This window comes from Emydura macquarii, unplaced genomic scaffold (genome assembly GCF_026122565.2).
Source record: "Emydura macquarii macquarii isolate MOO-44397 ecotype Brisbane River unplaced genomic scaffold, CSIRO-AGI_Emac_v2 contig_2473, whole genome shotgun sequence".
In the NCBI taxonomy this organism is placed as follows: domain Eukaryota; kingdom Metazoa; phylum Chordata; order Testudines; family Chelidae; genus Emydura; species Emydura macquarii.
The window spans coordinates 35,899,677-35,921,581 of record NW_027132610.1 but is presented as its reverse complement, the minus strand read 5'-3'; positions in this window follow the sequence as shown (position 1 = coordinate 35,921,581).

Genomic DNA, 21,905 nt, shown 5'->3' with positions numbered 1-21,905 from the left:
TAGGAGCTCTGTTTTACCTAATCTTAGCCTGAGTTGTGTCTAGACATCCATGAGAAGATGTCAGAAGAGCAGTCTGTGATTTTAGTTTGGGTAGACCATGCCCTTGCCCCTCCCACCTTATATGCTTTATCTCCACATCCCATGTAGTGGGGTAGAGAGATCTCCACAAAATACAATTTTGTTACATGAAGGAGCATATTAATAGAATTCTGTGCAATAGAATCATGCAAACTCCACTTCCTATTAGACCTTCTTCATCCATGTCAGGTGTTTGTGGGCACAAAGGTTTGACTCTTTGTGAATCATACTAAAAATCTGTCACAGTTCAGTGCGTGACACACAATAAAGGAGACAGGGTAGTTTAATCAAAATAGACATTACATCTAAACTGCATGCCTAAGAATGGTCCATATTACCATAATATTTAAGCATCTCCTAAATTCAGTGGTTTTCAACTTGTGGTCTGTGGACCCATTGGGGTCCGCAGACAATATCTAAGATTTCCAAAGTGGTCCACACCTCCATTCAAAAGTTTTTTAGGGATCCACAAATGAAAAAGGATAGAAAACCATTGTCCTAAGTATTTAAACATAAAATAGATCATTTTCTTCCTTACCACTCTACAGGTAAAATAGCTAGATTATTATTTCCAGGCTTTTTGTTTTCTTTAGTGTTTTGGTTCATGTTTGTATGTGTGAGTGAGTAGCATGTGTGCCTGTGTGTATGAAGGAATTTTGAAAGGAAAGCTAAATTGAAGAAATGACTTTCACACAGAGTTGTCAAAGTTGTTAGTTCTCTGTGGTCATAAGAACATAAGAACGGCCATACTGGGTCAAACCAATGGTCCATCTAGCCCAGTATCCTGTCTTCTGACAGTGGACAATGCCAGGTGTTTCAGAGGGAATGAATAGAACAGGTAACATCAAGTGATCTATCCCATGGTCCATTCCCAGTCTCTGGCAAGCAGCAATCCATGCCTATCCTGGCTAATAGCCATTTATGGACCTATCCTCCATGAACTTATCTAGTTCTATTTTGAACCTCATTATAACCTTGACCTTCACAACATCTTCTGGCAAGGAGTTCCACAGGCTGCCTGTGTGTTGTGTGAAGAAATACTTCCTTTTCATCATTTTAAACCTGCTGCCTATTAATTTCATTTGGTGATTCCTAGTTTTTGTGTTATGCGAAAGAGTAAATAACATTTCCTTATTTACTTTCTCCACACTAGTCATGATTTTATAGACCTATATCATATCCCTCCTTAGTTGTCTCTTTTCCAAGATGAAGTGTCTAAGTCTTATTAATCTCTCCTCATATGGAAGCTTTTCCATATCCCTAATAATATTTGTTGCTCTTTTCTTTACCTTTTCCAGTTCCAGTTTATCTTTTTTGAGATGGAGTGACCAGATCTGCACACAGTATTCAAAATGTTTGAACGTACCATGGATTTATAAAAAGACAATACAATATTTTCTGTTTTATTATCTATCCCTTTCCCAATTATTTCTAACATGCTGTTAGTTTTTTTGACTGCCGCTACACATTGAGTGGATGTTTTCCAGATAATTATCCACAGTGATCTCTTTATTGAGTGGTAATAGCTGATTTAGACCCCATTATTTTATATGTATAGTTGGAATTATTATTTTGCATTTATCAGCATTGAATTTCATCTGTCACCCAGTTTTGTGAGATCCTTTTGTAACTCTTCAGTGTGCTTTGGACTTAACTATCTTGAGTAGTTTTGTATCATCTGCAAATTTTGCCACCTCACTGATCATTTTTCAGATCATTTATGAATATGTTGAACAGTACTGGTCCCAGTACAGACCCCTGGAGGACATCATTATTTACCTCTCTCCATTCTGAAAACTGACCATTTATTCCTACCCTTTGTTTCCTATGTTTAACCAGTTACTGATCCAGGAGAGGACCTTCCCTCTTATCCCATGAACACTTATTTTGCTTAAGAGCCTTTGGTGAGGGACCTTGTCAAAGGATTTCTTAAAATCTAAAAGTACATTATAACCACTGGGTCACTCTTATCCACATGCCTGTTGAACCCCTCAAAGAACTCTAGTAGATTGGTGAGGCATGATTTCCCTTGCCAAAAAACATGTTGACTCTTCCCCAACAAATCATATTCATATATGTGTCTGATAATTCTGTTATTCACTATAGTTTCAACCAGTTTACCTGGTACTGAAATTAGGTTTGCTGGCCTGTAATTGCCAGTATCACTTCTGAAGCCATTTTTCAAAAAATGGCGTCACATTAGGTATCCTCAAGTCACCTGGTACGGAAGCTATTTAATGATAGTTTACATACCACAGTTAGTAGTTCTGCGGTTTCACATTTGAGTTCCTTCAGAACTCTTGGGTGGATACCATCTGGTCCTGGTGACTTATTGCTGTTTAATTTATCAATTTGTTCCAAAACCTCTTCTAATGGCAACTCAATCTGGGACAGTTTCTCGAATTTGTAACCTAAAAAGTTTGGGAATCTCCCTCACTTCTTCAACCATGAAGATTATGCAAATAATTAATTTAGTTTCTCCTCAATAGTCTTATCTTCCCTGAGTGCTCCTTTAGCATCTCAATTGTCCAGTGGAGCCACTGGTTGTTTAGCAGGCTTCCTGCTTTTGATGTATTTAAAAAAAATTTGCTGTTACTTTGAGTCTTTGGCTAAATGTTCTTCACATTCTTTTTTGGCCTTCATAATTATATTTTTTTTACGTCACTTGCCAGAATTTATGCTCCTTTCTAGTTTCCTGAATGGGATTTAACTTCTACTTCTTAAAGGGTGCCTTTTTGCTTCTAACTGCTTCTTTTACTTTGTTATTTAGCCACGGTTGCACTTTTTTGGTCCTGTTATTATGTTTTTTTAATTTGGGGTATACATTTAAATTGGGCATCTATTATGGTGCTTTAAAAAGTTTCCATGCACCTTGCAGGGATTTCACATTTAGTACTGTTCCTTTTAATTTCTGTTTAACTAACTTCCTCATTTTTATGTAGTTCTCCTTTCTGAAATTAAATGCTGCTATGGTGGGCTGCTTTGGTGTTTCTCCCCCTCACCCACAGGGATGTTAAATTTTATGATGTTATGGTCACTATTACCAAGCTGCTCAGCTATGTTCACCTTTTGACTATATCCTGTGCTCCACTTAGGATAAATCAAGAATTGCCTCTGCTCTTGTTGGTTCCAGGACTAGCTGCTCCAAGAAGCAGTTAGTTAAGGTGTCAAGAAACTTTATCTCTGCATCCTGTCCTGAGGTACCATGTCACTAGGGAGATAATTGAAATCCCCCATTATTACTGCGGGTTTTTTTATTTTTATAACCTTTCTAATCTCCTTGAGCATTCACAGTAACTAACACCATCTGGGTCAGGTAGTCAGTAATATATCCCAATTGATATATTCTTATTATTCAAGTACAGCATTACTATCCATAGAAATGCTAGGGCACAGTTTGGTGCATTTAAAATTTTTATTTCATTTGACTCTATGTTTTCTTTCACATATAGTGCCACTCCCCTCCAATACAACCTATTCTGCCCTTCCAATATATTTTGTACCCTGGTATTACTGTGTCCCATTGATTATCCTCATTCCACCAACTTTCTGTGATGCCTATTATATCAATATCTTCATTTAAGGCACTCAAGTTCACCCATCTTAGTATTTAGACTTCTAGCATTTGTATATAAGCACTTTAAGAAATTGTCACTTTTTAGCTCTCTGCCATTATATGATGTAATTGAATTGGACTCTTTTTCATTTGATTGTTCCTCATACAATCCTACCCATACTTTATCCTCTTCCATCCTCTACTCCTTACTTGGATATACAGAATCTTCATTAATAGATCCTCCTCTAAGGGATGTCTCTGTCTGAACCACATGCTCCCTATACCTCTCAGTTTTCTTCCAGTGCTTAGTTCTATGACTGCGACTTTTTAACTTTACGTGCCAGCAATCTGGTTCCATTTTGGTTTAGGTGGAGCCCCTTCTTCCTGTATATGCTTCCTCTTTTCCAAAAGGCTCCACAGTTTCTAATAAATCTAAACCACTCCTCCTTACAACATTACCTCATCCACGCATTGAGACCCTGCAGTTCTGTCTGTCTAACTGACCCTGAGCGTGGAACTGGAAGCATTTCAGAGAATGCTACCATGGAGGTCCTGGACTTCAATGTCTTACCTAGCAGGTTAAATTTGGCCTCCAGGACCTCTTGCCTACCTTTCCCTATGTCACTAGTACCTATGTGTACCACAACCTCTGGCTCCTCCCCAGCACTATACATAAGTCTGTGTAGATGTCTCAAGAGATCCACAATCTTCACACCCGGCAGGCAACTCACCATGCAGTTCTCGTGGTCATCACAAACCCAGCTATCTATGTTTCTAATGATTGAGTTCCCCATTACTATTACCTGTCTTTTCCTAATAACTTTTCTTGACGGAAACAGCTTAGGCACTTGACTCCACAAGAGGGTTCCTGGCTGTAAGCAAAGATAAGCATCTCCCTCCAGTCTGGACATGGGTGCCAAACTCTGACAGGGCCGGAGTTTAGGACCCTTCTCTTGCTATCAGCTATTAGCTAGCTTAGGCAGCTCCACACTTAGTTTTCTGCCTTTTGTGGTACTAGGCTCCAGGCCCCTCTCTCTACATGTATTGTATAGGTAGCGTAGGCTCCCCACTGGGCTTATGGCTTCCACTGGGTGGATAGATACCTAAAAGTTGCAGCGTCTAAATCATTTACTGAGTAGGGTCTCTTTTTTTCCCCCACATGGACAACCTACCCAGGACAGACTCTCCCGAGGATCAGCCACTTACTTTTGTCCACATTCACTTTTTCAGGGGACAGCTTGGGAAGGCTTCCTCTATTCTGTCCTTCTCTTTCTGTTTCAGAAACTCTTTTGATCCTTACAGCCCAAATCTTAAGTTCCTACGGCTCCTGCTTTAATCGACTCTGTTTTTTTATTTAGTCTGTATTTGCATTATTGGGATGTTAGCCCCAACTCCAGTTTTAGATATGTTTTGACTGGATGTGTGTAGCACAATGCTCCATTGTTATAAGCCTTTTCTATTATTTTTAAGAGAAATGCTGAAGATCTGAATTTAGTTACAAAGGTCTCTTATTCACATTGATTGTAAAATTGTTATGTCTGGTAACAGCAAGAAAATTCTGCTGTTGTCATGCCTGTAAATGTCAAGTGAGCTGCTGTGGGGATAAAAAGTATCACTGTAAATGAAGATATGTACCTAGTTATAAAAGAAACCAAATAGAAGATATTTATAATTTTTTCACCTGGAAACCATATGAATTGTATGTATGGAATTTTATTCCCAGTGACTATTCAGCTTCTCAACCAGCTTCTCAGCGACTTTGTCATCCCAGACTCTGGACAATAATATGCTGGCCCAGGAATGGGATGAATGATGTTTTTATGCATAAGTCGAAACACTTCCCTGGAAAAGCTTTTCATCACTACATTGGTGCAACACTGCCCTAAAGCCAATTTAATTGGTCATAGGAGGCTCATCCCAGTATAATGGAGTTCTTGGTTCATGTGTACAGGGACATTTTAACAATCAGCCAGGTGTCCAAGCCACTGCCAATTATTGGGATGGACTATCAATTATTCTGCTCGCTGCTTTTAGCCATTTTCAGGCCTTTGCAGGAACTTAGAGTCAGGCTCACATCACTTGTTCACTGTCTATTATCCCTCTCCTAGTTTGCCTAGTTTTATGCTAAGTGTTCCCTCTCTATAAATACGCTGAGGCACATGTCTGTGAAACACAGGAAGTCTGGATATATTTTAGAACTACAGCTATGGGGAAATTATTGCTAGACTAACAGCTAAAAAATGCTTGCTTAACAATTTTTTTTTTTTTAGTGACATGTCTAACTTTTGCTTCTGCCCACTCATTGATCTATTTGGTCAGCTATGTAACATTTTTCTTCATTGACGTCTCTGTAACTTTTGGGGTATAAGAGGGAGATAGCAAGTCTAAGTAAACAGGTCACTTCGTGGACATTTGAAAAATCCCCAGGCACAGATGGAAGGACTGGCCATCCGGAAATCTGTGACTGATTCACCCAAAGACTGCCTGAAGACTGCCTCAGACTTGCAGGGGGTAATATTAAGTTTTGGGGTACTCTAATCACTTATGGTATTGTGTTGCTTAAGGCTAATAAATGGAGATGGTGGTGAAGGTAATCCCAAGGGGGGATTGCCGGGGACCAGAAGTATAGACTTTAAGTCATAAGCATTTGGTTCTGATTCATCTTTTGCCAGCCATATAACAGGCAGAGGAACTGTTTCCTTTTTGGTTTATTGCCTGATACCAACTTGCAGAGACTAAAAGTTATTGGGTTAAGGAACCCTGGGTAATGGATTTGGAGGCCCCAGCAAGTATCGGTTGAGAGGCAGGAAATGGTTGGCATAAACAGTTTGTTATTGCAATAGAAATTAGAGGGTCGTAGCTTGTCAGTCTGTTGTGGCTCAGAGCTCACGTCATGATCTGCTTGAGTGAGAAGTTATTCCAAAGAAAAGGGATCATCTGGAATGATGGAGAAGTTAGATTTGGTGGGAAAGAGTTTGATGTGGTAGTAACGGACCCTGGAAGCCGGGTGTCTTCATTGGCTCCAGAGCCTTCCTTCAGCTTCATAAGCATTGGGAGATCTGGGTCAGTGCAGGGAAATGGGGAAATCCAAATGTTAGGTCTCAGTTGGGAGAGCAGAGAGGGATTGTGAAAAGTTGCTATGGTTTTGGATAAAGGAATAGACCAGTTAAAGGACAGGTGCCAGGGGTATGGATTCCCAGATGCTTTGGCCCCCAGAATCCCACTTCTCTTTTAGTTTGTTAGGTTTGTTATTGCTATCTGTGTACTTTAAGTTTTTTGCTTAGGTTTTCCTTCCTAAGTTGTTTTGCACAAACCCGCTTCTCTTCCCTTCCACCGCTTCTTTTCCTTTCTACACCCTTTCTTCCCAACTCCACTTCTGCTTTTCCACATACACCCCTCACTGCTGGTCCTTGTTTTTGTTTTTTTCATGTGCTTTGTGTCTTAAAGATTAGAAAAAGTAATAAATTAGCAAAGGAAAGCTATTACTGTGTAGGGCTCTTTCACAGGGTAAAGTTGTTACAGACTCATAGTACCATGGGGAGAAGTTGGGTCCCCATATACCCTGAACACCCATGAGGATGGAAAGGGGTGGGAGTCTAAATTCGTTTTTACCAAATTGATGATGCCTAATAAAGTAAATAGCAAGATACCTGTGCCTTCTGTCAGAAAAAATCACCACCTACTTGACAGAATGATCACCCCAGAGCAACCAAAAAGAAAGGGAACAAAGGAAAAGAACCAGGAAGCGTTTGAGCTAGTTAAGAAGCCCCGAGCCCATGGGAAGGAACTGTTCTGCATGAAAGGCAGGATCGGACCAGATAAATGGTGGCCGTGCAGCCTGTAGGCAACAAATGAGGAAACAAAAGAAAAATATGCTGGGACCCCAGAGGGGCATAGTGACAAGAATAAGTTCAGGCACCAGGGATTCAGATCTTTGGAATAATACTTGAAATGGTAATCTATGAACTAATGTATGTGTCAATTTGTGGAAAATAAGTAAATGATTTAAGAAAAAAGAGTGAGCAGTTAACACCACGGAGCTGGGAGAAAAAGTGTTATGGGAAAAAAATTGTTTTCTTTGCAGACATTCTGAAGGAAAAATGGGCCCTTTTCCCAAAGGTATGGTCTGTAAATAATCCATTGTAAATAACTGTTGCAGGCAGAAAGACAATCTGATTTAAATCATTTGAATATGGATGGCTTAACTAAAATTACTAAAAGAAACTATAAAAGAAATGTGTATTTTTCCTCATGAAATATGCAGTGTATGTTGTGTGGGGGTAATTTATCTGTTTTGCCTGCAATCACCAAGGAGATTTGTAAAAGAAAGGGTTATTTTAAGCAATAATCTGCCACCCACCAAAGGAGGGGTAGAAAAATATTTTGTGTTTTTTGTTGTTTGTCTTGTTCTTAACCATATTGTATATTGTGTAAAAAGGAAATACTGTATTAGGCAGAAAAGAATAAATAAGCACTTTAACTGTACTTATAGAAACATCCTGCATCACGTAGCAAAAGGAAAAAATATGAAGGAATCCTGGAAATTAAATTAACATTTCTGATTGATTTTGTTAACAGGGTCTTATGGGACATGGCACATCCTGGGAGCCTATGGAAATTTCAGGAAGCTACAGGACTGCAATCCTTAAGGCATATGAGAAACTCAGAAATTCTCACAATTGCAGAAAGTCACTGGGAGGTGTGGGTCAAAAACAAAAAAGAATGTGGTAAAATGAATGCAGAAATCCTAGTCACAGATCCTAATCCCCCAGCCTAAAGAAAACAAATAATGGGCTTTTAAGCCAAGAAGTTTTAGTGAAACAGACAAGCTCCAATAATGCTGACCTATGGCCGGTCCTTAAAAGTGACAGCAAGACTTGAAGGCTTGTGGTGTATTTTTTTCCCTGTTACCTGGGTAACTCTACTGGTGACCCTGTTATGGCTAAATATCGGAGGTGATGGCTTCCACTGTAGGAGGGACCAAGTGGTTTTTAGTTTTAGCCAATACTTTCTTTGCTATCCCTTTATATCAGGACAGCTATTACAAATTTGCTTTTACCTTTCAAGGAAAGCACTTGTGTTTTACCAGGGTTCCCATGGGCTGGAATGTGCTCCTATCATCTATCATGCCCATGTGGTCAAGATATGGAAGGGGATGCTTGAAAAGGACAGTGTGATTTCTTAGGTGGATGACTTCCTGGTTTGCACTCAGACTAGGAAAGAGAATCTAAAGGCATTAAACAGGGTGTTACAAAAAAAATTCAGAAAACTGGGTTTAAGGTAAACTCAAGGAAAGCCCAGATGTCCTCTCAACAAGTAAATTAATCTGGTGTGCTGAGTATGTGAAGGCCCACGTATGTGAAAAGGGAGGTGGCCTTCGAGGAGGGGACTGTACAGGGGCATTTTAGTAATCAGCCAGGTGTCCAAGCCACTGCCTATTATTGGGATAGATTATCAATTATTCTGCTTTTAGCCATTCTGAGGCCTTTGGAGGAACTTGGCATAAAACTAGGCAAACTGGGTGGGGAAGTACTAGGCAGCGAACACGTAATGTGAGCCTGACTCTAAGCATTTTCTTTCTCTCTCAATATGCTGGGGCAACTGTCTGTGAAAAACAGAAAGTCTGGATATATTTTAGAACTGCTGCTATTGGGAAATTATTGCTAGACTAACAGCTAAAATGCTTACTTAACAATTTCTTTTAATGACATGTCTAACTTTTGCTTCTGCCCAGTGATTGACCTTTTCGGTCAGCTATGTAACATTTTCTTGATTGACATGTCTCTGTAACTTTTGGGGTATAAGAGGGAAATAGTAAGTCTGAGTCAGCAATTCCCTTTGTGGACACATTGAAAGATCCCCAGGCACAGATGGAAGGACCAGTCATCTGGAAATCTGTGACTGATTCACCCGCCGACTGCCTCAGACGTGAGGGTAATATTAAGTTTTGGGGTACTCTAATCATCTATTGCATTGTGCTGTTTATGGCTAATAAGTGGAAACGGTGGTAAAGGTAATCCCAAAGGGGCTGGGGTTGCTGGGGATCAAAAGTAAGCTTTTAAATCATGAGCATTTGGTTCTGACTCTCATCTTTTGCCAGCCATATAACAGGCGGAGGAACTGTGTTTCCTTTTTGATTTATTGCCTGACACCAACTCGCAGAGACTAAGGACTTGTCTTCACTTACCTCGGAGATTCGGCGGCAGTCGACCAGAGTTATGCAAACTACGCAAAAAACTTGTGTAACTCCCGTCGACTCGTGTGCTTCTGTTCTGTGCACCATCTTCACTGCACTGCGCCAACGGGAAACGTGTTCCCATCAACACAGCGCTACACCACTTGAAAAGGTGGTCTTAATACGTCGATTTCTGGATTGACTGAGTAGATCTTCACTGATCGCTCAGTTGATCCAGATAAGTCGATCTGACGGCAGTGAATTTGCCGTCATCAGTGAAGACATACCCTAAAAGTTACTGGATTAAGGAACCCTGGATAACACATGATGAGCTACTATAGTGTCTTCTGGGAAAACTCCACTTCTTGTTGCTCGGACAGAAAGGGTGACCAAGTGAAGGAGACATTCCATAACAATGTACTAGGGGCTCTTCAAGCTTTTCTAACTTTTGTTATCCTATTTTAGTATTCTGACAATTTATTTTATCAGGTTTAATATAATTAATATAAAATCATTTGCCCTCTCAAGAGTTTAGGTATTCAGAAATGGCTTAAATAGAAAGCTCCACATTTTTGGTAGTAAAACTAACGCTATTGAATATGTGCAAAAGAAAATTTCTAAACAGTGAAGTGAGGTTCATTTGATTTAAGAAAACTCTTTTCTACCACGAAAAAAATCCTCAGGTTTCTAAAGTCCCAATCTTCTCAAAATGCCTCATGCTTATGAACTCCACTAAACTTTTCCTCAAAGTCCTTTGCAGCATGGGTTCCTGATTCTCCCATTGATTCCTTTTTTCTTATCTATTTTATTCTCACTGATTAGCCTCTATGTCCACTTGCAATCCATGATAAAAACAACAACCTTAAAGAACCTTTAACTCCATGTTAATCACAGCAATGAAAGTATTGTGCCCACCAAACCAAAACAAATCCAAACAATAGAATCAGAGAATATTAGAGTTGGAAGGGACCTCAGAAGGTCATCTAGTCCTGCCCCCTGCTCAAAGCAGGACTAACCTCAGTTAAATCATCCCAGCCAGGGCTTTGTCAAGCCGCAGCTTAAAAACCCTAAAGATGGAGATTCCATCACCTCTCTAGGTGACCCATTCCAGTGCTTCACCACCCTCCTAGTGAAAAACGTTTTCCTAATATCCAACCGAGACTTCCCCCAGTGCAACTTGAGATCATTGCTCCTTGTTCTGTCATCTACTACCATTGAGAACAGCCTAGTTCCATCCTCCCTGGAACTTCCTTTCAGGTACTTAAAGGCTGCTATCAAATCCCCCCTCATTCTTCTCTTTTGCAGACTAAAAAGCCAAGTTCCCTCAGTCTCTCCCCATAAGTCCTGTGCTCCAGCCCCCAATAATTTTTGTTGCTCTCCGCTGGACTCTCTTCAACTTGTCCTTATTCTTTATGTAGTGGGGGGCCCAAAACTGGACACAATACTTCCAATGAAGCCTCACCAATGCCAAATAGAGGGGAATAATCACTTCCCGCGATCTGCTGGCAATGCTCCTACTAATGCAGTCCAATATGCTATTAGCCTTCTTGGCAACCAGGACACACTGCTGACTCATATCCAGTTTCTTATCCACTGTAACCTCCAGATCCTTTTCTGCAGAACTGCTGCCTAGCCCGTTGGTCCTCAGTCTGTAGCAGTGCATGGGATTCTTCCGTCCTAAGTGCAAGACTCTGCACTTGTCCTTGTTGAACCTCATCAGATTTCTTTTGGCCCAATCCTCCAATTTGTCTAGGTCACTCTGTATCCTGGAAGGTAGGGATAGGATATCTACCACTCCCCCAGCTTAGTGTCATCTGCAAACTTGCTGAAGGTGCAATCTACCCCATCCTCCAGATCATTAATGAAGATGTTAAACAAAACCAGCCCCAGGACCGACCCCTGGGACACTGCACTTGATACCAGTTACCAACTAGACATTGAGCCATTGAACACTACCCACTGAGCCTGACGATCTAGCCAGTGTTCTATCCTTCTCATAATCCATTCATTCAACCCATACTTCTTTATCTTGCTGGCAAGAATACTTTGGGAGACCGTATCAAAAGCTTTGTTAAAGTCAAGATATATTACATCCACTGCTTTCCCTACATCCACAGAGCCAGTCACCTCTTCATAGAAAGCAATCAGGTTGATCAGGCACTACTTGCCATTGGTGAATCCATGTTGACTGTTCCTGATCACCTTTCTCTCCTCCAAGTGCCTTAAATGGATTCCTTGAGGACCTGCTCCATGATTTTTCCAGGGATTGAGGGGAGTCTGACCAGTCTGTAGTTCTCTGGATCCTCTTTCTTCCCTTTCTTGATCACTGCATCAGACACTACTTTCATAATATGCCGTAAAGTGGGATTTTCCAAAGTGTTTAGCATTGGCCTAACTCTTCTAGGTATCATAGTCAGTGGTTCAATGGGATCAGTTAGGCCAAAATTAAACACTTTTGAAAATCCTACCCTTGGAAAATAAATGAATCTTTCATCATCCTCTGAAGGTAAACAAACTCCAGCTCTGTCAGGTAAAATTGAGGTTTACATTCCAGAGTCTTGGGCCCTTCACTGAGAATGCTCAGCCTCCAGGCCCCATATGAACACATCTAGGGATTGTCATGAGGACAGCTTGCTCTCATCCAAATCCCAATCTTGTCTAGGATTAGGGAAAGATGGTTCACTACAATGTTTAGGTTCAGTGAAACAGGGTTTTTAGTAAGGCATTGAGTGAGTTTCAGTTTCATTTAATTTAAAGGTCCAATATATGCTTACCCATCTAAAGACAGGTAATGTTTGTAGAAAATAAGCAATGGACTTTTGTTTTCAGTTTTTAATTGATATTTAGCAAAAGATTCCTGGGATTTACCCAATCTGCTATTAATTTTTTACCCATTTTCACACAACTATTAGACAACTGAAGTACATGAAAATATATTAAGTTAAGAAAATCCAATACCTTACATAAGATATGTCTTTATGTTCATAATAAGTTAGCTTCACATTACAGTTAGACTGCCTGTTAAAGTAAGGCAATGGAGTGGAAGATACACATGCATGTGTGTGGGTCTGTGCACATCAGTACAAAAAAAGAAATATGATTTGAGGAGTTGAAGATGGTATAGGCAGAACTGGAGAGAACATGACAAGAATGTCATTCATCTGAAGTGGGATTACCATTTTAGTAGATTCAGTTCTCGACAGGACCTCTGGTGGGAGAATCAGAACTTTTAAACAAACCTCTAAAACACTATCATGCCAATCATTGACAATATTTTAGTATATATAGTTCATAGAGATTTAAATAGTTCTGTATGCTTTGTAGTTATGATTTACTTTTTAAACTTTTATTTTAAATGCAAAATGTAGGATTCAGATCATTTGCATGGTTGAGTCACTCTAGCAACTGACAGTTTTCACTGGGAATCTTGTGCGGGGGGGGGGGGGGGAGAAGAGGGAGGAGGGGAAATCTTTGCACCAACATTGAAATAAACAATTGGGAGGAAATTTTTAAAAAAATTCTCTTGAATATAATCTTTCTTGTATCTAATTTTAGTTACTTGCTGTTCATTCTCATACCTACATCCTGCTAAGAATCTGATGGTAATAAACTTTTAATATCTGATAGATTATTTTGGGACATTTCTGTCATTGTAACCACTCTGCAGAAGGATTTGTAAAGTGTTTTCACAGGAGAACATTACTGAACTGCTTCACTTGTTACTGATCAAAAGTATATTGACACAGTAGTTAAGAGCTCTTGCTGTCATATGCTGAAACTCTCTCTGTTCAATAACAGTACCAAACAAAACTTATTCCAAAATTAATTTTATTTTTAAAACAAAATGTGTATCTACTTCATAATACAAATGTATTCATTTTAACTTCTTAAAATGCTATTTTATAACTGCAATATCACATTCCAATGAGCAATTACAAAATAACTGCTTACCATAGACAGTTAAAACCATTTGGCTTTGGTTTATGGCTTATAACACATGCAAGGAAGGTATTTTTCAATAAATGCACATACAATGTAACTAGTTACATAACTCAAGTTTGGGGTTCTTTTTATATTTAATTCTGCTTTAGAATTTAGTTTTTGTTCATTCAAGTGAGTCTTTATAAGAGCAATCAACGGCATACTACCTGAACAAGGAAACATAAATAGCATCCCCTACACGATAATCATACAGCTATTCTGAATAGAAAATTACGGGGTTAATTCTGGCCCTTATCTGGGTCTCCATGTGCCATTCCAGCAGCATGTTGAACCTGTAAAGGAGCCACAGTTCATCAGGTGACAACTTCCCAAGCACAGGAGCAACACAGGGCTGATATAAGGTTATGGGATATGGGGCAAAAGGCACTTGATGCTAAGGGGATTATGAGCACACCCTATAGGTAGGGGTGGAGAGACTGCCCTACATTTAGGTATACAACCAAAAGTTTCCTAAAGTGGCGGTTCAGGTTACCTGCCAAGTAGCAGAAGTCACAGCAAAGGTAGCTTAAAAACACTTTGCCTACACCTGAACTGTACCACCTATGCTATGCTCTCAGGAGGCACAACATAGAACCTGCCCCTACACACAACAAAATGAAGATATTAATCACAATTGAATACATCTAGAAAGATGAGCTATAAAATATAGTATTTCATGATCTAATAGATCATCATATTAGATCTATTAGTCAATGACATTTATTTACATAACAGAGGTTAAACAAATAGAACACAATCTTAACTAAATCTTCAGCTCCAGATTTCACCAACAAACCTCCCAGGGGTCTCTGGCACTCCAGCTTCTGGCAGCTCCCCAGCCTTAGCTCCCTTCCTGGAGCAGCAGCCACCCTGAGCACCTGACCCCTTGCTCTAGGGACCCACCATAGGAGCTAGCTCCACACCACTATACCTTTCCCTCCACAGGGCTTAACTTGCTCAGTGCTTCCTCTCCAGCTCCCTACCAGAAGCCCTTTGTAGGCCAAGGTGAAGCTCAGCCCTCTTTAATTGGCTGGATTGGATTCACCTGCTCTTGTCCAGGGGTGCTGGGCTTGAATAATGCACAAGGACCAGCTACCCTGTGACCTATCCTTCCTCCCACCCCCTTTCCAGGAGAAAAAATATATATTTTGTCTTCTTGTGAGGTGCTCCCCAAGGACTACATTCACCCCTCTCAGTGCAAAAACCCTTTTCCATCCCAACATTCTACAATGTCAGTCATTACAACATTTCAGGGCTCACATTTTTTCCTTAAACCAAGCCAGATTATCTCCCTCATTGATTTAACTTAATACCAACGTTTCATCCCTCATGTACTACATGTCCCTCCTAGTCATGGAGTGTTCTCTGAGCTCTAGAGATAATAGCCAGGTTCACCCCCACCCCAAGCACAAACCCTAGGTCCACTCATCCTGAGTTTTATGGGGTGGGGCCAGGGTCACATACTCAGGCCACCTGGGCACCCTGTATCTTATCTCCAAGGCTTCGGGGTTGCTGCTAGAGTTTTCTGTCTCTGCCTGCAGAATTTCTATTTTAGTCTCAAGTTCATGAACCATGCAGAGTAAACATTCCCTTTCTTCCTCTGTGAACTGAAGATTTGTGGCCAGCTGTTCCTTCTGGAACTTGAGGTCTTCCAACTTGCTTTGTGCTGACTCTAATCACTTTGCACTTGAGGAGGGGGGCATAAAAAAGGTCAATGCTATCTCTTTCCCTGCACCGAAGTCCTGTTTTCAGCCTTGGCCTCTTATTTGGGCCTCTACTTGTTGGCAAGGTCTGGTCTGAGTTTCTGTGCTAGCTTTTTCAATGGGCAGCTTAGGCTGGGTTTCTACAGTAGCTTGCTGCACCTGAGACTCCATCTGGGTCTCTATGGTATCCTGCTGAGTTTTCCCCATGTGGGCATGAGCCAATTATTCCTGCAAGGCCAAGCATTGTTTCCAAACCAACTCTTGTTCTAAATTGACAAGATGGCTGATGATTTCCCACCATGAGGTGCTTACATTATTCAACTCCTGTTGGCACTTCCTAAGCTGATCCCTTAGGCCTCAGAGAAAATAGTGTTCTTCGTCTCGGTCTCCCTTTGCCATCCTTATCCTGGATCCTAACTTCCTTACTTCCTTTCCTAGTCAATCTTGGACCTGGGTTGTTCTACCCCCTTTTTATGAGGGCTGGGAAACCTGCCCAGACTTTTGCCAGAACGGTGGGCCAAGGCAGACCCTTTACCACCCCAACACTATTCCTGACCCAGAGTGCATGCACAACCCAAGTCTGCGAGTCCTTTAACTAGTTCCTCCAACCCTAACTGCTACTATCCATGGTGAACCCCCCTGATTTTTGGAGTGGACCCACCTACTTGGTTCCATTGTAGTAACAGATAGGTAATCACACTCTCTAATCAAGCAATTATTTTTAATATGCCCAGACTGGCCACAACTGAAGCAAACCATGGAACCCCCTTGTCCCTTCCCACTAGTATTTCCAGAAGACTGTGGGGTTCCTTGGGTCCCTTGCAGGTGCTGTTCCCCCCAGTTTTGGACACTCAGGGTCTTTCTTTGAGACCTTCCCTGGATCACTACCTGGTGAGCTCCCCTCAGTTCACCATACTACCCTGGCCACTCATCTCCTTTGCCCTCAAAGAAGGCTTCAGCTTGCTTCACAGCTTCCCCCACTGAGGCCAGCTGGAAGTATTAACCCAAAATTTGGACCCAAAAGACCCTATAATGGCTTAGGTATACACATGGACCAGCCACAAGCCTATACGTGGTTAATAGGAGGTGATCCTCTCTAGGGGGTTTCCCTTTAAAGCATTGGAAAACTACCAAGACCTGCCTGCCTCAGTTTACCTTTGGGAGGACATGGATACAGCTCTCCACTCCAAGGAGTCACACTGAGACAGTAATTTCTTCAAAAACAAAATGTCTCTTTATTAAATGCTAATTCTAATACAATTGGATTTTAAATGAAAAAATCAACACAATGCAACAAATGAAATAAACTGCTTAAGACAATACCAGACAACATAAACTATATAACCCAATGTGTCACACCATCAAATGTAACAAACTCTAAAATTGCAATACAATACTCATAACACAATGTAATCATTTCCTTACCACATATTATAATGTTATGAATACTTAATTGCAGGTCAGCATGGTAAACATACAATGTTACAACATATAGTATAACAGAGGGAGAAAGAAATATGTATAAAGACTTAATACAGTGTTGAATTAGAATACCAAAATTATTACAATATAACACAATTCCTTTATACATATGTGTACAGTAACATTACAATAACACACTCAATAATACTGCTACAAGCTAACATTCTATGAATGTTGACCAGGCAATCATAGAATGGGTGGGGTAGGAGGTCATTCAAATGCAATTATCCAGCTTTATTTACAATCATACCCATACATTCCTTATTTTTAGAAGAGTTATACTTGCTCTCCTTGATCAATCCCTCTGTCTCATTTAAGGTCCTTTTGTGGTGATGCTATTGCTATTTTAGTATCCCCTGTTCTCCTGATCATCACCCACAATCAATCCTGTCAGCTCTCTGCCTTATATATGATTTTCTGCCTTTCCCATTTGGGTGCTTTCTTAATGTCAATCAACAGCATCTTCCCAACCGAGAAGTGAGCTCTGATATACTGTCTGATATACTAGTTAGGCTTACTTGTTTACTTCAGAGTTGGACATCTTCTGATCCTCCTTTCTACCTACTGACTCCTGCCTACAAGGTGGGTGTTGTCTAGGCTTCTCTACTTGGTGTCCCCTTCATGTTCCCTCCATTTAACCTTTTGACCTTCATGACTGTTCTTGTTTTCTCATTTGTTGTCCCCCAAACTTAGTTGAGTCCTGGGCTTAGTAGCTCCTCCCCTTAGTCTGGGGGAGGGACTTTTAACCATGGGCAGGCTTGCTTGTCCCAGAACCCAAATAGTGATTCCTCACTGCTCTGAGCTTTTTCTCACCCTTACTGCCCAAACAAACAACTCTTCCAGGCAACAAGGAAGAGAAGGTGCTAATACAGCCATGGCCAGAGCAGGTTTGCATGAGCTGGGGCTGAAATCCTGCCCGCAGGCATAGGAATCCTTCATGATGCCACTACATCACTGGTGTGCTGGCAACCGCACCTTCCTAAGGTGTTTCATCCTGCCTTGGATTGCCAGCTTTGGCTGATCAAAGGAGAATTGATGAGAAAAGCACCCCTTTAGTTGATGAGGTAGCTGAGAGGTTAAGGTGATGGACTGCTAATCTATCGTGTTGTGCACTCGTGGGTTTGAATCCTATCATTGTTCTTCCCTTCACCTTTTGGCTATGGGGTCCTCCCTCCATGCCTCTTCTGCCCATTGGTGCCCAAGCAACTTCTACTGTCAACAAGAGAAGTAAACCTCCAAGGAAAGTGGATCCCTGTGATCCTAAGAGCATCCCAGGGCCAGAGGACAAGGGGTTCTCTTCTGTAAGGGAACAAGTTGCAGCCAGCCTGACCAATTCAGCATAGCCTGACTCACCAGGCCTCTTAGCCAGATGTAAAAGATGACTTGGAATATCTCGTTGCAAAGCTGAGAACTCTCTAATACTTACTATTCATGTCAGCTGTGTGTTCGCAGTGTGCATGAAGAGTTCTGGGTAGCGGCTGGAATGATGACTCAAATGTCTTGTACCCAGGCATGTCAGGTCTGCCCTATGCAAAGGAAAGCATTGCCAAATCATCAGGCAAAGAGAATGAAGGTTCAATGTCATAGGAGGTAAAGAAAACTCTCAAGCTAACAAGCAGGGGAGGAGAGAGCATGGTGTCTCCACCCAGCAGGAAAGAGAAGCTTGGTCTGGGTTTTACTTTACCAAGAGTACATTGCCAAAATTGACTGGTCTAGAAAGACAGGGTGGGGGGTGGGGAGGAGGGAGAACTTCAAGTCATAAACAATTGAATCAACTGATCGTATAAAACAGTACTGTATTCTCAAAAGGTATTGAGCGAGGTCTTTTCTGAAAGCCACTGAGACCCTGGTGATGAGTATCCTGGTGAAATGGATGTCTTAACACTAACTGAGGAATTAGGAAGACTCCCTGATTGTCTGCTTTACAACGTGTAAACAAATCATGGAAGAAGCAAGTTCCCTCAGACAGGAGGGAAGGCAGCTAGCTCCCTGTTTCCAAAGAAATGGAGCAAGGGGAGAGCAAAAGCAATGGAAGCCTCATTTCCCTAGAAATCAGCAGGGGATGGGAAGAGAACAGGAAGGTACCAAGAGCAGGAGGTCACCCTGTCTCTTGAAAGAAGGTCATTGAAGTTTGGAGGAGAGAAAGCATCTTTGGCATCCATCGCTAGACAGACAAAATGGGCCAGAGCTCTTGCAAGTTCAGCCCTTCTAGCAAGGAGTGCTTGAAGTCTCTGGTGAGTGAAGCTAGGTGGGTGGCCTGTTAAGGCATAGCTCTTTCACCTAGGAAGAGATGGGAAGCCAGCTCCTTGTACTTCTGTGGAAGGTCCAGGGCAACAGGTGACACAGCCCTCACAGGTCTGGATTGCACCCCCAAATGGGACAATGCCACAGTGCCTCTTCTGCCATCCCAGACTCCACTCAGGCTCAGCCCCTTGGTCTTTGGTCTTCCTTTCTTTTTTTAGCTGTGGTTAACTAAGTCATTGCTCTGGGCCACTTCTCCCCCTCTCTGCAGTGTTTGAAAATATAGCCCCCTTTATCGGATATCATATTTATGAAGGAAAAAGTTAGGAGAGACGGAAGTTGAAAAAAATAGTAAATGCATAGGGAAATTATTTGATGCTTAACTTTGCTAATGTATTAAGGCCTCAAAACATGTATCTTATACGGTAAAACAAAAGGTAAGGGGAAAAAATGTGGAAGCTTTTCTAGACACTTATGCAAGCTCAATGAGTTTAGGAATGATTTCTGAAGACTGGAATGTAACAAACATTTTAGTGGCAAACTCACTGAGAAATTACAGACCCACTCATTCAACATCACTTGAGGTGATAATCTTATAAACTATTTAAGGGATAAAACGTGAGATACATTTGGAAAAACACAGCTTGATTAAAAATAAGCTTTCAGCTAAGAAATGGAGGTCAGGCCTCACTAACTTGCTGGAATTCTGAGAAGATAATACTGCCAAGTTAAATACTGGAAATCCAGTGAACTACTGTTACTTAGATTTCCAAAAGCCTAACATCTTCCCTCTCCCTCTTCAATCCTATCCAGACTAATATGCAAGGAGCCCTGAGATAAATGGATATTTTGTTCATTAAATTAAAGACTCGTACTTTGGAAACAGGCGAATCATAAACCAACCACTTTGATAATTGGTAAGGCATTCCTGATGCAAAGAATATTGTAAGACAAAGAAAATTTTGATTGGGCTTAATACTTTCAAAATTAAATTAAAAAACAAATAATGTAAACATTCAGAAAATATATATTAAAGATCTCATTGTTGTACTTCAGCCTGCCAGCAGTACACTCAGAAGAGTTCAAAATAAATACCCCTGAATCATTTATTCATTTCCCTACATCTGAGTACAGCAAAGTTCATAGGAAGTATTTAAAAAACCAATAATATACTGAATTAATATTTAGTCCACCTCTTTAGTATACCAAAAACTTATGAACTATAAATTCTTTTCAATAGTTTTCATTCCACTTAACAAATTTATTGAGCGAACGTGTTATTGAATCAGTATTTCCAACACATGCAGGGAACTGGACTAAAAGACCTCTCCAGGTCCCTCCCAGCCCTACAGGTCTATGATTCTATGATTCTATAGTATTAACTATGTGCTATGGATTATTTTGGCCAAATGTAATTTCCTACAATCTATTTGCTTTATACTTCTTAAAAAACTAATTTCCAAGTAGAAGGACTCCAGAAATCCTTAAATTGTACTTATCATATGTGGGGATTTCTGTTTTTCACCAGTAAATTATTAGTAATTCATTTGGAAGGATTATTATTTCATTTCCAACAAAAATATAAACCGTATACAATGAATAACTAACTTATGGATTTTATTGCCAAAAGATATCATTGCCAAAAGATAGTGAGACCCAGAGTTTAGTGGTATTCAAAAAAGGATCAGACCTTGTTATAGATAATGAGAACATCCACAGTTATATTACATGTTATTGAAAGAGTATGTTTATAAGGGATACCTCCCCTCACCTCCAGGGTAGAATCCAACCAATAACTGACAGGGCAAGTCATTCTATCATTTTCCATTGTACAGTTTCTTTCACCTTCCTTGGAAGCATCTGGTGGTGTCAGAGACAGGATACAGAACTAGATGGACTACTGGTCTGATCTAGTATAGTGACTCTGTATCTATAGTCTTAGCATGTGTTTGAAGAATAAGTCTGTCTTCCTAAAGGCTACCACTAAAACATTGAGATAATAAACAGAGAAGTCCAACAAGCAATGCTATTGACAGGAAGAAGTGCTGGATTCATGATGGTATTTTAAGGTCACCATTTCATTTTAGAGCTAGACCATAAGATTGCTTATTTATTTAACCTGAAGACTTGCTTGGGGATCCTGCTGGAAATTAAAAAAAGACCGTGTGACCAGTTGTTCTAAACTGAGGGATTGAAAGCTATGTATTTTTTGTTTCTGTCAAATCAAATCCTCTACAAATGCCTATATTGGCATATGTTTGCTTCCAAATTTCAATAAGTGGTTATATTCCACATAACTAAATATATATTTTCCTCCTACTTCCCACACATACTTTATTTAATCATACTCTAATCCTATAAATACTACCTCCAGTATATTATAGTTCTGCTTATGATTTTGGAAGTTAGGCAATGGTAGTTAACTAGTGCTAAAATTCACATCAGTTACCATGTTCTAGAGATGGAGCTATTTGGAATGATAGTACTGTAAAACATGATTGGTATGTTGTAGAGGCATTATCAGTTTCAAATACCTATTTGCTCATCCTTAAAGATCTGTGAGCAGTTCTGTCATTATTAAAGATGTATGAAAATTTTGTAAGGAAATGAGATTTTGTTCCCAACCTGAGATTGCTGAACGATTTGCAGTTTCACAAACCTGTAGGTGGCCTAATACCTACTCTGGGGA